Source organism: Aotus nancymaae, unplaced genomic scaffold (genome assembly GCF_030222135.1).
Source record: "Aotus nancymaae isolate 86718 unplaced genomic scaffold, 86718_ANA_hifiasm-v0.15.2.pri h1tg000046l, whole genome shotgun sequence".
NCBI classification, from domain to species: Eukaryota; Metazoa; Chordata; class Mammalia; order Primates; family Aotidae; genus Aotus; species Aotus nancymaae.
The window spans coordinates 19691994-19707091 of NW_026988460.1; the positions used below are offsets into that span (position 1 = coordinate 19691994).

General features: G+C 36.4%; 1 protein-coding gene and 1 pseudogene across 2 annotated transcripts in view; one reads left to right on the forward strand and one right to left on the reverse strand.

Moving 5' to 3' along the window:
• Positions 1–15098, reverse strand: part of OXTR (oxytocin receptor) — a 217679-nt gene that overhangs the window by 141417 nt on the left and 61164 nt on the right. The window lies entirely within an intron of this gene.
• LOC105730133 (large ribosomal subunit protein eL27-like) lies at positions 4144–4553 on the forward strand (annotated as a pseudogene).

A 15098-nucleotide genomic window follows, 5' to 3' on the forward strand; every position in this document is an offset into this window, starting at 1 on the left:
TGGGACACCATCGGATGAATGAATTGATGCATTATAGAAGTCTCAGAAGGAGAAGAGAGAAAGGGGAAGAAAGCTTATTTAAAGAAATAATAGCTGGAATTTTTCCAAATTTGGGGATGAATATGTTCATTCAGATTTACAAAGCTCAAAATTTCCCAAGCATAATCAAACTAAAGAAGATGACCCAGAGACACATTAAAATCAAATTGTCAAAAGTGAAACACAAAGAGAATTTTGAAAGCAGCAAGAGAAAAGCAACTCATTACAAGGGAACCTCAATAATTGTCTATCAGCGAATTCCTCAGCAGAAGCCTTGCAGGTAAAAAGGGAGTAAGATAATATATTCAAAAGACTAGGGAGAAAATGCCAACAAAGAATACTAAACCCGGTAAAGGTATCTTTTAAAAGTAAAGGAGAGATAAAGACATTCCTAGACAAATAAAAGCTCAGAGTTCATCATTACCTCATAAAAAATGTTAAAGGGAATTCTTCAAGTTGAAATTAAAGAATGCTAAGTAACAACATGAAAACATATGAGTACAAAACTCATTGGTAAAAGTAAGTAGATAGTTGTATTCAGAAGTCATGTACCACATAACAATGTTTTGATTAACAACAAACCACATATATAATGGTGCTCCCATAAGATTATAATGGAGCTTTTATGCCATATTCTTACTGTGTCTTTTTTATGTTTAGATATCTCTAGACGCACAAATACTTACCATTGTGTTACAGTTGCCTATAATATTCAGTACAGTAACATGCTGTACAGGTTTATATCCTAGCAGCAATATGTTACACCATATAGCCTAGATACATAGTAAGCTATACTATCTCAGTTTGTGCAAGTACAGTCTCTGACATTTGCACAACAAAATTGCCTAACAATCATTTCTCAGACTATATCCCTATTATTAAGCATATGACTGTAGTCTAATATTGTAATATTTGTATATAAATCATTTTTAACTCTAGTATAAAATTTAAAAGACAAAAATATTAAAATATAGCTACAAAAATCTGTTAATGGATATAGAATATGAAAATATGTAAAACGTGACCAATAGCATGAAATGTGGGGGACTAAAAGTGTAGAGTTTCTGTATGCAATTCAAGTTAAGTTGTGACTAGCTATAAAACGTTTTACATAAGCCTCATGGTAACCACCAAAAAAAGCCTCTAATAGATACCTAAGAGATAAAGAGAAAGTAATCAAAGCATGTTACTACAAAAACTCAACAAATCACAAAGGAAGACAACAAGAGAGGAAAAGAAACAAAAAATCCACAAGACAGAAAACAATAACTAAACGGCGATAGTGTTTACTTTAAATGTAATTATTATGTAAATACAAATGTATTAAATTATCTAATCAAAAAATAGAGTGGCTGAATGGATTTTAAAAACACAAGATCCAACAACATATTGCCTACAAAAGGCTGACTTTAGATTTAAGGACAAACACAGGTTAAAAGTGAAGAAATAGAAAAAGATATTCCAAAATGATAACCAAAAGAGAGCGGGGCTGGCTATACTTATATGAGACAAAATAGATTTTTTCAGTCAAAATCATCACAAGAGACAAAAAAAATAACTATATAATTACAAAGGGATCAGTTCATCAAGAGAATATAGCAATGGTAAATATATATGCACTCAACCTTGGAGCACCTAAATATATAGAGAAAATATTAACAGAACTGTGAAGGGAAAAATAGCAATATAATAATAGGAGAGAACTTCAATATCCTGCTTTTATTCATGGATATATCATGCAGACAGAAAATTAATAAGAAAATAGCATAGTTGAATAAAATTGTAGATCAAATGGACTTAACAGATATATTGAGACCATCAGAGCATTCCATCCAAAGCAGCAGAATACACATTCTTCTCAAGCACACAAAGAACATTCTCCATATACTAGTCCACAAAACACGTCGTAACAAATGTAAGAAGATTGAAATCATATCAAGTATCTTTTGTGACCATAATACTACAAAACTGCAGAAATCAATAACAGGAGGAAAACTGGAAAATTTGCAAATATATAAAAACTAATAGTATACTTCTAAACAATCAACGAGTCGAAGAATAAATCAAAAAGATACTTAAAAATCTTGAGACAAATGAACGAATAAAAATGGAAACAAAATATACCAAAACTTATGAAGTGCAAGAAAAGCAGTTCTCACAGGGAAGTTAACAGCACAGAAAATATAAACTATATATACATCTAGTTTGTATACTATATATGTATACATATATAATGAGATGTATGTATATAATCAGATATACATATATAATGAATATATAGTTTGTGTGTATATATATAAATACACAGATATATATATATAATGATATATATAGTTTGTGTGTGTGTGTGTATATATATAGTGTGTGTATATATATATATGCCTACATGAAGAAAAAAGATCTTGCCAGAGCAACTAGGCAAGATAAAATAATAAAAGGCATCCAAATCAGTAAGGAAGGGGTGAAATGGTTTCTTTATAATGACATGATCTTATATATAGAAAACCCTAAATGCACCATGAAAAAAACCTTTAGAAATAAATGAATTTAGTAAAGTTGCCAGATACAAAATGAACATACAAAAAAAATCAGTTGCATTTCTATATACTAACAACAAACCATCAGAAAAAGAAATTAAGAAAGCAATGCCATTAATAATAGCATTGAAAAGAATAAAATACTTAGGAATAAATTTAACCAATGAAATAAAAGATCTGAATTAATATTGTTAAAATGCCTATATTACCTATAATGATCTACAGATTCAAAGCAATCCTTATCAAAATTCTAAAGGCATTTTAACAGAAACAGAAAAAACAGTTCTGAAATTCATATGGAGTCAGAAAAGACTCCAAATAGCCAAAACAATTTGAGTAAAGACAAAGCTGGAGGCTTTACACTTTACGTATTCAAATTATGTCACAAAGCTTTAGTAAATAAAACAGGCATAAAAATATGGTACTGGCCTAAAAACAAACACATAGACCAATGGAACAGAATAGGAGCCCAGAAATGAACTCACACATATACATTCAATTAATCTTTGATTAATTGACACAATGTGGAAAAGATAATCTTTCTAATACATGGTGTTAGGAAAACTGGACATCCACAGGCAAAAGTATGAAATTTGACCCTTATACTGTGCACAAAAATTAACTCAAAATAGATTAAAGATTTCAATGAAAGACTTGAAATTTTCTATATTCCTAGAAGAAATCATAAAAGAAAAGCTCCTTGATATTGACCAGGACAATGATTTTTTTGGATATGACATCAAAAGCACAGGCAACAAAAGCAAAACTAAACAAGCGGGACTACATCAAATTAAAAAGCTTCACCCAGGCTCGGTGGCTCATGCCTGTAATCCCAGCACTTTGGGAGGCCAAGGCGAGCGGATCACAAGGTCAGGAGATCAAGACCATCATGGACAACATGGTGAAACTCTGGCTCTATTAAAAATTCAAAAATTAGCTGGGTATGGTGGTGTGCACCTTAGTTCCAGCTGAGGAAGGAGAATCGCTTGAACCTGGGAGGCAGAGGTTGCAGTGAGCAGAGATTGCTATTGCACTCCAGCCTGGCGAAAGAGCAAGACTCTGCCTAAAAAAAAAAAAAAAAAAAAAAAAAAACAAAGCTTCCACACAGCAAAGAAAATCAACAAAATGAAAAGGCAAAGGCAACCTACATAATAGGAGAAAATATTTGCAAACCATATATATGATAAGGGGTTAACATCCCAAATATATAAAGAACTCCTACAACTCAATAGCAAACATACACACACACATATAATTTAAAAATGGGGAAAGGACATGAATAGACATTTTTCCAAAAAAGACATACATATAACCAACAGGTATATGAAAAGGTTCTCAACAACACTAATCATTTGGAAACTGCAAATTAAAACCACAATGAGATACCACCTCACACCTGTTTGGATGGCTATTATCAAAAAGACAAGCAGTAACATGTATTGGCAAAGATGTGGAGAAAAGCAAGCACTTGTACACTGTTGGTGGAAATGTAAATTGGTACAACTATTATGAAAAACATGGTTTCCTTCTTTCCTTTTTGCTGTAGGCCTGAGGGGTTGCTGCCAAAATGGGAAAGTTCATGAAACCTGGGAAGGTGGTGCTTGTCCCGGCTGGATGCTACTCTGGATGCAAAGCCATCATCATGAAGAACATTGATGATGGCACCTCAGATCACCCCTACAGCCATGCTCTGGTGGCTGGAATTGACAGCTATCCCCGCAAAGTGACAGCTGCCATGGGCAAGAATGAGATCACCAAGAGGTCAAAGATCAAGTCTTTGGGAAAGTTTATAACTACAATCACCTAAGGCCCACAAGGTACTCTGCAGATATCCCCTTGGACAAAACTGTCGTCAACAAGGATGTCTTCAGAGAGCCTGCTCTTAAACGCAAGGCCCAACGAGAGGCCAAGGTCAAATTTGAGGAGAGATACAAGACAGGCAAGAATGAGTGGTTCTCCCAGAAGCTGCGGATTTAGATGCTTTGTTTTGGTCATTAAAAATTAAAAAGAAAAAGAAAAACATTATGGAAGTTCCCAAAAAATTAAATAAATATAGAACTGCTATATGATCCAACAATCCATTTCTGGGTATATATCCAAAGGTAATCAAATCAGTATCCTGGTATCTGCACTCCCATGTTCATTACTATATTATTCACAATAACCAAGACATGGAAGCAATCTAAGTGTCCATCAATAAAGAAAATATGGTATGTATATATACAATGAAATATTATTCAGCCATAAAAATGAGGGAAATCCTGCCCCTGCAACAATATGGAGGAACCTGGAGACATTATGCTAAGTGAAATAAACCAGGCACAGAGAGAGAAATACTGTATGAACTCTCTTATATGTGAAATTGAAAAAAGTCAAACTCATAGATACAGAGAATGGTGGTTGCCAGGAAATGGGGGTGAGAGTGGGAGACAATAGAGAGATGTTAGTCAAAGTGTACAAACTTTTTCAGTTGTAAGACAAATAAGTTCTAGAAATCTAATGTATAGCACAGTGACTATAGTTAATAATACTGTATTGCATACTTATTATTTGCTATTAAGTATTCTTAACACATGTAAAAAAAAGGTAACTATGTGAGATGATGGATTTCTTATTAACTTGATTGTGGTAATCATTTCATTATATATGTATTTCAAATTATAACATTGTATACCTTAAATATATACGATTTTTTGTCAATTATATCTCAATAAAGCTAGAGAGGGGAAAGAAGAGCATTAAAGCAACATGGGACCTCTGAGTGTGGCCTCCATGCTATGCATAGGTTACTTGCTCATGAAGCCAGCCTGCCCAGGAGCTTTCTTCTCACCATCCATCCCACCTCAAGAACTATCCATTTCACATCCTAAATGTTGCTTGAAGCTATCTGCTCCCTCTATCTCCATGTCACTGCTGCAGTCTAAGCTGCCACCCACATACACTCCCTGGACAGCTGCAACTCTTCTGGTTCCCTCCCTCCTTCTCTCCACAAAGCAGCCAGTTACCTTTGAAAATGGCACATGTGATAACATCACCTTCTGTTGGAAATAGTTTAATATCTTCTCCCTGCCCCTGGGGTAAAGGCCAAATGCTTTAACATGGCCCATGGTCCAGTCCCAGATGATCAGGTCAGCCTTTATTTACAGCACACTCTTCAAGTTCTCCAAGCTTCAGCTACTGCCCACACAGCCCTGACCAAGTTACTGCTTGATCATGTCTCATATCCCAGCAAATCTACCGTGTTCTCCAAGCTCCTTCAGGGTCTCTTGTAATACTACAGATCTCTCCTTAGCACCTTCCAAATGTGTGATTTTACATACGTTTTTGTGGAGTTTTGATTAATGCCTGCCACCATGGGCAAAAGCTATGTCTAATTGTATTCACCATATTCTGCATGCCTAGCACATTGTGTGTACACCATTCATATGGTGAATGAGTTAACTAATGAATCAATGCCTGCCACATACACAAAAATCCCAGGACTGACAACATGTCCAGCCATTCCATCAACTGCAACAAGATGATGAGACTATGTTCCTTGAACAGATGTTGTGAAGATTAACTGAGATTGTGTATGAAAAGCACTTGACACTAGAGAGATGCTCAATAAATGTCTATAAGATATTTTTGAAGAGACACTGGGAAGGCTGTGGTAGGTGGAAATCAAGGGAGCCCTTCTCTCTTTCCATCCCTTCCCCTGGAATCTGGGATTCTAGAAATAAATTTTTAATTAATTTATTATTTATTATTATTAATTTATTTCTACTGTCTTAGAAATACAATTTATTTCTACTGGCCAGGCACTATTTCAGGCCCCTGGGACTCAGCCATGAGTAAGAAAGATAGTCTTATTAAAGATTTAATGAATTTCTCTTTCCTGAGGGAAATGATAAAGGGATCTCTGGGACTACCTTGGGTTGCAAAATACTCCTAGGCCAGGCAGGTGGGAGAGAGGGTGGTTGAAATCCAGGCACAGCTACTTCCAAATCCAGATCACATTCTTCTACACCAGATTGCCTTTTAGGGAGAATGCTTAACATAAATGAACTAATTTTAGCCTAAATTAAGTTTAACCTGAATCTTGATTTTAATCTAAATTAACTGTTAGCATCAAAAGAAGCCAGGTGGACCCCTACCTTGCCCATATGCACAGAGCTGCCACAGACATTGCCCAACCCTCTTGATCCTGAAAAGCTTCTAGAAGTTCAGACTCAATTAAAAGATTGTTAAGTGGCCTGATCAACTGAAACAGAAGCAACACTGCCTCTCCCTGTTGAGAGAGGCTCAACAGGGACAGAAAGAAGCACAAGGACTGCTGCTGACCTTCCTGTCCAGCCTTACCTTTCACTTGCCCTCTCAGGCTGGGTTTGCAGTGCCAGGGACCTCTCTGACCTAGAGGCAGCTGGGCATTGTGTAGTCCCCACCAACAGCTTCCCAGTGTATCTAGAGAGGGGATGGCCACAACTAACATCCAAATGAGGCTCCAGGCAGCAGAGAACTGATAGTCAGTGCCAGGATCCTGTGAGCTTGCATAATCCAGCAAGGAAGCCAAACATTCTTTAAAAAGAAGGCCAAATCATAACAACTTCCTGCATTTGTCCTGCTGTTGTTCCTCCTCAGAGCACATTCCAATCTATTAGCTTGTTAGAACTTCAAAATCAACCCCATGATATCCATAGGCAGGAGTCATTATCCCCATTCTTGAGGAAAGGAAACTGAGACTCAAGGAATAATTACCAATAGTAGCAGCATGGCAATCATTACTGAGTGCTTATTGTGTGCAGAGAGCTTTGCAGGAACTATCTGAATTAAATTCTGGGAAGTAAATTTTATTATTATCCTCATTCTATAGATAAGAAGTCAGAGGCTGGGGAAAGTTAAATAATTTGTTTCAGTTTATGCAGCTAGAAAATACCAGAGCCTTGATTTGAACCAGGTTTGCTTGACTGCAAAAGTTGTACAATGGGCTAGTATGCCAGACATTTCCCAGAAATGATCCATCTTAGAGGTGTCTACTCCAAGTCCACAGTAGCAAGAATACTTTCATTTCCAGGTCTCACCCTTCAACTAGGCTGAACTTGCTGCCAAGCTCCTCTCTCAGACCCCACATCAATCCTCAAGCCTGTGAACTCACAATTCTCAGGAAAGTAGGGCCCAAAGCATAATTTGCATACCGATCTTTCCTGGAGAATGCTGTTGCCACTCTGATAAGTTCCCATTCCATAAAATAAAAGGCACATGAAGCTGTTTAATATAATACAATTCTGGCTTTGAGGAATTTATAGCCCAGTGGGATCCTTCCTACAGCAAACCAGGTATATGAACTCCCATCTTTGCAACAGGCTTTAACAACACAGCTTCCACTATTGGCCAGGCACTGTTTCAGACCCCCATGAGTAAGGCAGACAAAGTCCCTGTCCTCATGGAGCTTACAATCCAATGGAAGAGATAGCATAAACAAATATTCAAATAAGATATTAATATAGCAGCAGGAGGTGTTGAGTACTCTGAAGAAAAATATCAAGGCAAAGAGATGGAGGTAGATGGGCTGCCATTTGAGATGAGGTGGCCATGGAAGGTTGCTAATCAGCTGATGTGGAGATATTCCTGGATTATATGGGTGGGCCCCATGTAATCACAAGGATCCTTATAATTAAAACGGGGGTGGAAGTAGAGTCAGTGTCAGAATCAGAGAAATCTGAAGGTATTACACTGAGGGCTTTGAAGACGGAGGAAGCCAAGCCACAGGCCAAGAAATGCATGGTCCTAGAAGCTGAAAAAAACAAATTTCTCCGCAGAGCCTCCAAAAGGCCATAGCCCTGTCAAAACCTTGATTTTATTCCAGTGAGACCCATTTCCAATTTCAGAACTATAAGACAATATTTATGTTATTTCAAGCAATCATGTTTGTGAAACTAATACACTAACCATCAACACAATCAACATTGTGCTGATCAACATTAGAATATTTTTTATCACTTAATGGTTCATCCAGTTGTAGCACGTATCAGGATTCCATTTCTTTTTATTGTCAAACACTATCCAACTGCATGGATATAAAATAATTCATTTATCCATTCGCCAGTTGGTGGATATTTGGGCTATTTCCACTTTTTGGTTATAATGAATACTGCCACTATGAACATTCATGAACAAGCTTTCATAAAATATGTATATAGACATATATTTTATACATTATGTAGATGGACATATACTTTTATTTTTATTGAGTGTATACCTAAGAGTGGTACTATTGGGTCATATGATAATTCTATGTTTTATCTTTTGAGGAATTGGCAAACTGTTTTCCAAAGTGGCTGCACCATTTTACATTTCCCCTAACAGTGTATAAGGATTTCAGCTTGTCAATATCCTTGTGGATGCTTGTCTTTTTTTTATTATAGCCAACTTAGTGGATGTGAATTGATATCTCATTGTAGTTTTGATTTTTATTTTTTTGATGGATCATGATGTTGAGCACATGTGTTTGTTGGCCATTTGCATATCTTCTCTAGAGAAATGTCTATTCATCCTTTGCCCACTTTTTAATTGGGTTGTCTGTCTTTTAATTGTTGGATTGTAAAAGTTTTTACATATTCTCAATAAAGTTTCTTTCAGATGACTTGTTAACACTTTCTTCTATTTTGTGGGTTATCTTTTCACTTTATTGATGGTGTTCTTTAAAGTACCGAAGTTTTTCATTTTAATAAAGTTTATTTATTTTTCCCTTGGTTGCTTGTGGTTTTGGTGTCATACCTAAAAAACTATTGCCAAATCCAAAGTAACAAAGATTTATGACCACATTTCTTTTAAGAGTTTTATAGTTTTTGTTTTTACAATTAGATTTTTGATGCATTTTCAGTTAATTTTTTGTATATGGTATGAGGTAGGAACTTAAACTCATTCTTTTGCATGTAGATATCCAGTTTTCCCAGAACCATTTGTTGAAAAGATTCTTCTTTTTCCATGGAATGGTCTTGAAACCCTTGTAGAAAATCAACTGACCATAATTATGATGGCTTATTTCTGGACTCCCAATTCTATTTCATTATCTATGTGTCTGTTCTTATGCCAGTATTACATTGTCTTGAGTACTGTAGCTTTGTAGTTAGCTTTCAAGTTGGAAACTGTGAGCCCTCCAACTTTGTTTAAGACTGTTTTGGTTATCCTGGATGCTCCATATTTTTATGTGAAGTTTAGAATCAGCTTGTCAATTTCAGAAGAATAAGCCAGCTGGGATTTTGATAGAGATTGCGTTAAATCTGTATCAATTTGGGAAGTATTGCCATCATAGCAACAGTCTTCTATCAAAATGGATGTATTTTCATTATTTAGGTCTTTAATTTCTTTCAACAACGTTATACACATTTCAGAACATAAATTTCGCACTTTTGTAAAAATTAATCCTATGTATTTTATTCTTTTGATGCTAATGAAAAAGGAATTGTTTTCTTATTTTTATTTTCAGTTTATTGCAAGTATACAGAAATATCATTGATTTAATGTATTGATCTTATATTCCGTAACCTTGACTAACATTTTTATATTCTCTAATAGTTTTTTTGTGAATTTATTAGGATTTTCTAATAATATCATAATTAGATAATCAATATCATAATTAGATATCAGCCAAGATAATATCATATTCAAATAGAGATAGTTTTACTTTTTTCCCCATCTGATGCCCTTTATTTCTTTTTATTGCCTAATTGCCCTGACTAGAACTTCCAGTACAATACTGAATATAAATGGTGAGCACAGATATCCTTGTCTTGTTCCCAATCTTAGGAAAAAATCACATTCAATTATTCACCGTTAATATGAGGTCTGTGTGGTGTGTGTGTGTGTGTTTTATAGATGCCCTTTATCAAGTTAAGGAAGTTTCCTATATTCCTAGTTTGTTGAATATTTATCGTAAGAGGATTTTGAATCTGTCAAATGTCTTGATAGGGTTGGTATAATATAATGTTTAATTTTCAGATGTTAAACCAACCTTGCATTCTTGGAATAAATCCCACTTGACATGATATGTAATGCTTTTTATATATTTGTGGATTCAGTTTGTTAGTATTTTCTGGAGGAATTTTTGCCTATGAGAGGTATTGGTCTATAGTTTTCTTCTCATACAATAACTTTGTCTGGTTTGGGTATCAGAGTAATGTTGGCCTCATAGAATTTGTTGGGATGTATTCTTTCCTCTTCTACTTTTGGAAAAGTTTGTGAAAAATTGATATTAATTATTCTTAAATGCTTGGTACAATTCACCAGTGAAGCCTTCTGGGTCTGATCTCTTTGTGAGTAGTTTTAATTAAATTTTTTTTTCTTACTCATTTAATCTCTTTACTTGTTATAGGTCTATTCAGATGTTCTGTTTCTTCTTCAGTCAGTTTTGGTAGTTTTTGTCCTGCTAGAAATTTGTTCATTTCATCTAACTTTTCAATTTTAATTATCATACAGCTGTTCATCATATTCTCTTATAATCCTTTTAAATTCTCTCAGTAGGTCTGTGAGGTCTTTTATTTCTGATTCTAATAATTTGAGACTTCTCTTTCTTTTTAACTTGGTCAATCTAATTAAGGTTTTGTCAGTTTTGTTGATCTTTTCAAGTAACTAACTTTTGGTTCTGTTTATTTTCTCTATGAATTTTATTCTCTATTTCATAAATTTCTACTCTAATATTTATTATTTCATTCACTTAGCTTGCTTAGGTTTGGTTTACTCTTCTTTTTTGAGTATCTTAAAGTGGAAGGCCATGTTATTGATTTGAGGTCTTTCTTCATCTATAATATACACATTTACAACTATAAATTTTCCTCTAAGTACTGCTTTGTTGGCATCCCATAAATTTTGATATGTTTTTTCTTCATTTTCATTCATTTAAAAGTATTTTTGATTCATCTTTGGTATTTCTTTACTTGATTCATTGGTTATTCAGGAGTATATTTTTAAATTTCCACATATTTGTGAATTTTCCAAATTTTCTTCTCTTATTGATTTCTAATTTCATTCTCTTATGTTCATAGAACACACTTTGTTTCATTTCCATCCTTTTAAAGTTATTGAGACTAGTTTTACGACCTAGCATATGGTCTACCATGTGCATTTGAGAAAAATGTGTATTCTTCCACTGGTGGGTAGAGGATTCTATAGTTATCTATTAGGTCTAGTTTGTTTTCAATGTTGTTCAAGTCTTAGTCTTTTTATTGATTTTCTGCCTAGTTGTTCAAACTGGGATAGTAAAGTCACCAACTATAATTGTTGAATTGTCTATTTTTCTCTTCAATTTGTTTCATTTATTTGGGGGCTTTGTTATTAGATGCATATATGTTTATAGTTGCTATATTTTCCTGATGATTTTACTCTTTCATCATTATAAATATCTCTCATTATCTCTAATAATTTTTTGCTTTAAAACCTATTTGCATGAGCCAGGAGCAGTGGCTCACACCTATAATCCTAGCAACTCAGGAGGCTAAGGCAATAGAATCTCTTGAGGCCAGGCATCCAAGACCATCCAGGGCAACATAGTAAGACCCCATCTCTTTAAAAATGGAAAAATTAGCCAGGCATGATGTCACATACCTATAGTCCCAGCTATGAGAGGCTGAAGTGGAGGAATGTTTGAGCCCAGGAGTTAGAGGCTGCAGGAAGCTATGATCATGCCACTGTACTCTAGGCTGGGTGACCAAGGTAAACCCTATCTCTGAAAAGAAATCTATTTGTCTTATATTAATATAGCCACTTTCACTTTTTCATGGTTGCTGTTTGCATGATATAATTTTTACATCATTTTCCCTTCAACCATTGATTCTAAAGTGTGTCTGTTGAGAATAGCATATAGTTGAATTTTGTTTTTTATCCAGTTTACAATTGCTTTTAAAATATCAATGTATTTGTCAACATTGTGAAAAAAACATATAATGTATTTATATTGTTTAAAAATAATTTTGACCTCACAGACCCCTTGAAAGCAGTCTATAGTTCATCCTTAGAGAACTACTGCAATAATAAGCATTTATTTAGCTTATGCTTCTGTGATTTAGCTGAGAGTGGACTGCTTTAAGCTGAGCCTGGCTGGATCCTTTTCCTTAGACCAGCAGCCTGGTATGTAGACATATCCTTCTTCCGGTGACAGCAGAAGTTTCATTAAGGAAAAACAAATATTTTAAGGATATGCCTTGTTATATCAGTCAAAGTGAGTCACAAATTCTTGCACAAGTCACATGACCAAGCACAAAGTTGAAGGGGAGGGATATATATTCCATCCTTTTAATGAGAACTGCAAAATGTTTGGAAAGTGTGAGAAGACAGGCAATAGTTAAAAAAAAAAAAAGGACAATTTGCAATCTACACATAGGTCAAGAATATAAGCAGAATAACCAGCTAAGAGCCAGTGCAGCTAGAGAAAGGATGAAGTCTTGGACTAATGGTGAAGAGGAAGGGAATTGGGTGTGACAACCAAGGAAGAACCCCCCCAAGGTGAGACCATAGGATGACACTACACCAGCACTTGCCAGGCAGGGACACTGCCAAATGCAAGGATATCCCAGTACTCTCCTCGGTGGATAGAAACTAGTCCTGGTGGCCCCCCAACCTTGCTTCCTATATATTTTCTCCACATTTTCCCAGGACTCTCAGACAATCCAGCTGTGCCTTGCCCCTTAGGAGTTCACCCCTTAGAGATCCTATGGCTAAATGAAAAATGCTCCATAGTAATGGGGAAAAGCATGCTGAAAACTGACATAAAGAATATGGCCTGGCTTTTCTTTTTTTCAAAAACAAAAAAATGGGCTGGACATGGTGGCTCATGCCTGTAATCCCAGAAATTTTGGAAGCCAAGGTGGGTGGATCGTCTGAGGTCAGGAGTTTGAGACCAACCTGGCCAACAAGGCGAAACCCCATCTCTATTAAAAATACAAAATTAGCCAGGCATGGTGGCACACACCTGTAGTCCTGGCTTCTCAGAAGGCTGAGGCAGGAGAATTGCTTGAAATTGGGAGGCAGAGGTTGCAGTGAGCCAAGATTGTGTCACTGAACTCCAGCCTGGGCAACAGAGCAAGACTCTGTCTCAAAAAAGTAAATAAATAAATAAAAATTTAAAAAAACAAAAAAAGTTTTTGAATATTTACTTATATGATCATAGAGAAGACAGCACATTGTTAACAGTGGTGAGTTACCTCCAACAGCTAGATTGGCATTAGGTGAGGAAACTACAGCATTTTGCTTTATACGTTTCAGCAATGTCTGGACTGGTAAACATGTAGGCATTATGTCAGTTGAATGAATGAAGGAATGGAAGGGAAGAAAGAAGGAAGAAAGAAAGAGTCTGTCTTCCATTCAGCAAAGCATGAGGGTCGGGCACTAACAAAGGCGGAGATCTATACCCAAAACTCCAGAATTGGCTCCTTAGGCCCCATTCTCATCACTGGGCCTCCCTCACTTTGCCCCTTGGCTTCCTTCCCATGAAGCCAGTAGGGCTCTGAGTAAGTGGAACCACAGCTCTGAGACTTACTGGCTATGAGGCCATTTCCCAGTTTCTCTGAGCCTCTGTGTGCTGTACCATTTTGATAAATGGATGAAATAATGAATTATAGGTGCTCAGCATGGTGCAGGACAAGTGGTAAGAAGTCTATAAATGTTCACTTTACTTTGCTCTTCATTCTGTTTGAGGCATGGGTTGGGCCCTTGCCCAGCTGCCAACCTTGATTTTCTTTGAACATTGCCCCTTTTCTTCTGCCTTCACCAGCCTTGTCCTCAGGGGAATGACAACTAAGGAACAACATCCCTCCTTCTTCACCTTCCACCTTCCACAGTGACCAACACAGACTCCCTCGGAAATGGTCTGATCAAGGCATTCATGTAGAGATGCTATAAATTTAATATCTACATACAATTTCAGTGAGCAAGACCTACAGATGCAGGAACTGCTTACCCTACAAAAAGGAGCATTGAGGTGGATTTGGAGAGAGACTGGGCAAAAGGTGGGATTTCCAAGTGTGGGCATCAGAACCTCTATATAAGGCCATCCCATGGGAGAATGTCTTGGGAGGCTGGCCACAGAGCACTCCAAGAAAACCTATGCTGACCTGGGCAGGAACAACTCTTACAACAGAAGGCATCCTGTGCTTCCCCCAAAAAGAAGCCTCCTCCCTGATACTGCTGGCCTTTCTTTCTCCATCTCCCCCAACCCCTTAGTAGGTCCGGGCTCAGCAGAAGAGCCTTGGTTCCTTCTTCCCTAAGGGACCCTCTGCGATGATATCTGACAGAAAGCAGCCACAGCAGGTTTGGACTGCAGTGTGGGTCAGACAATGCCCTGCAGTCTTGGCTCAGCCACTTACTACATCTTCTTGTGTCAGGAAGGCCATCTTTCCATGACTGTTGGAAGGACATAGGGAGACAATTGATGAGAAATTTTCCAGCTCAAAACCTGGTTGATACAAAGAGTGTCAGAGTAGCATTTGGGGATAACAAGCCCTAGAACATGCCCCTAACTAAGACAGCCTCCTCTATGCCCCTGAGCTC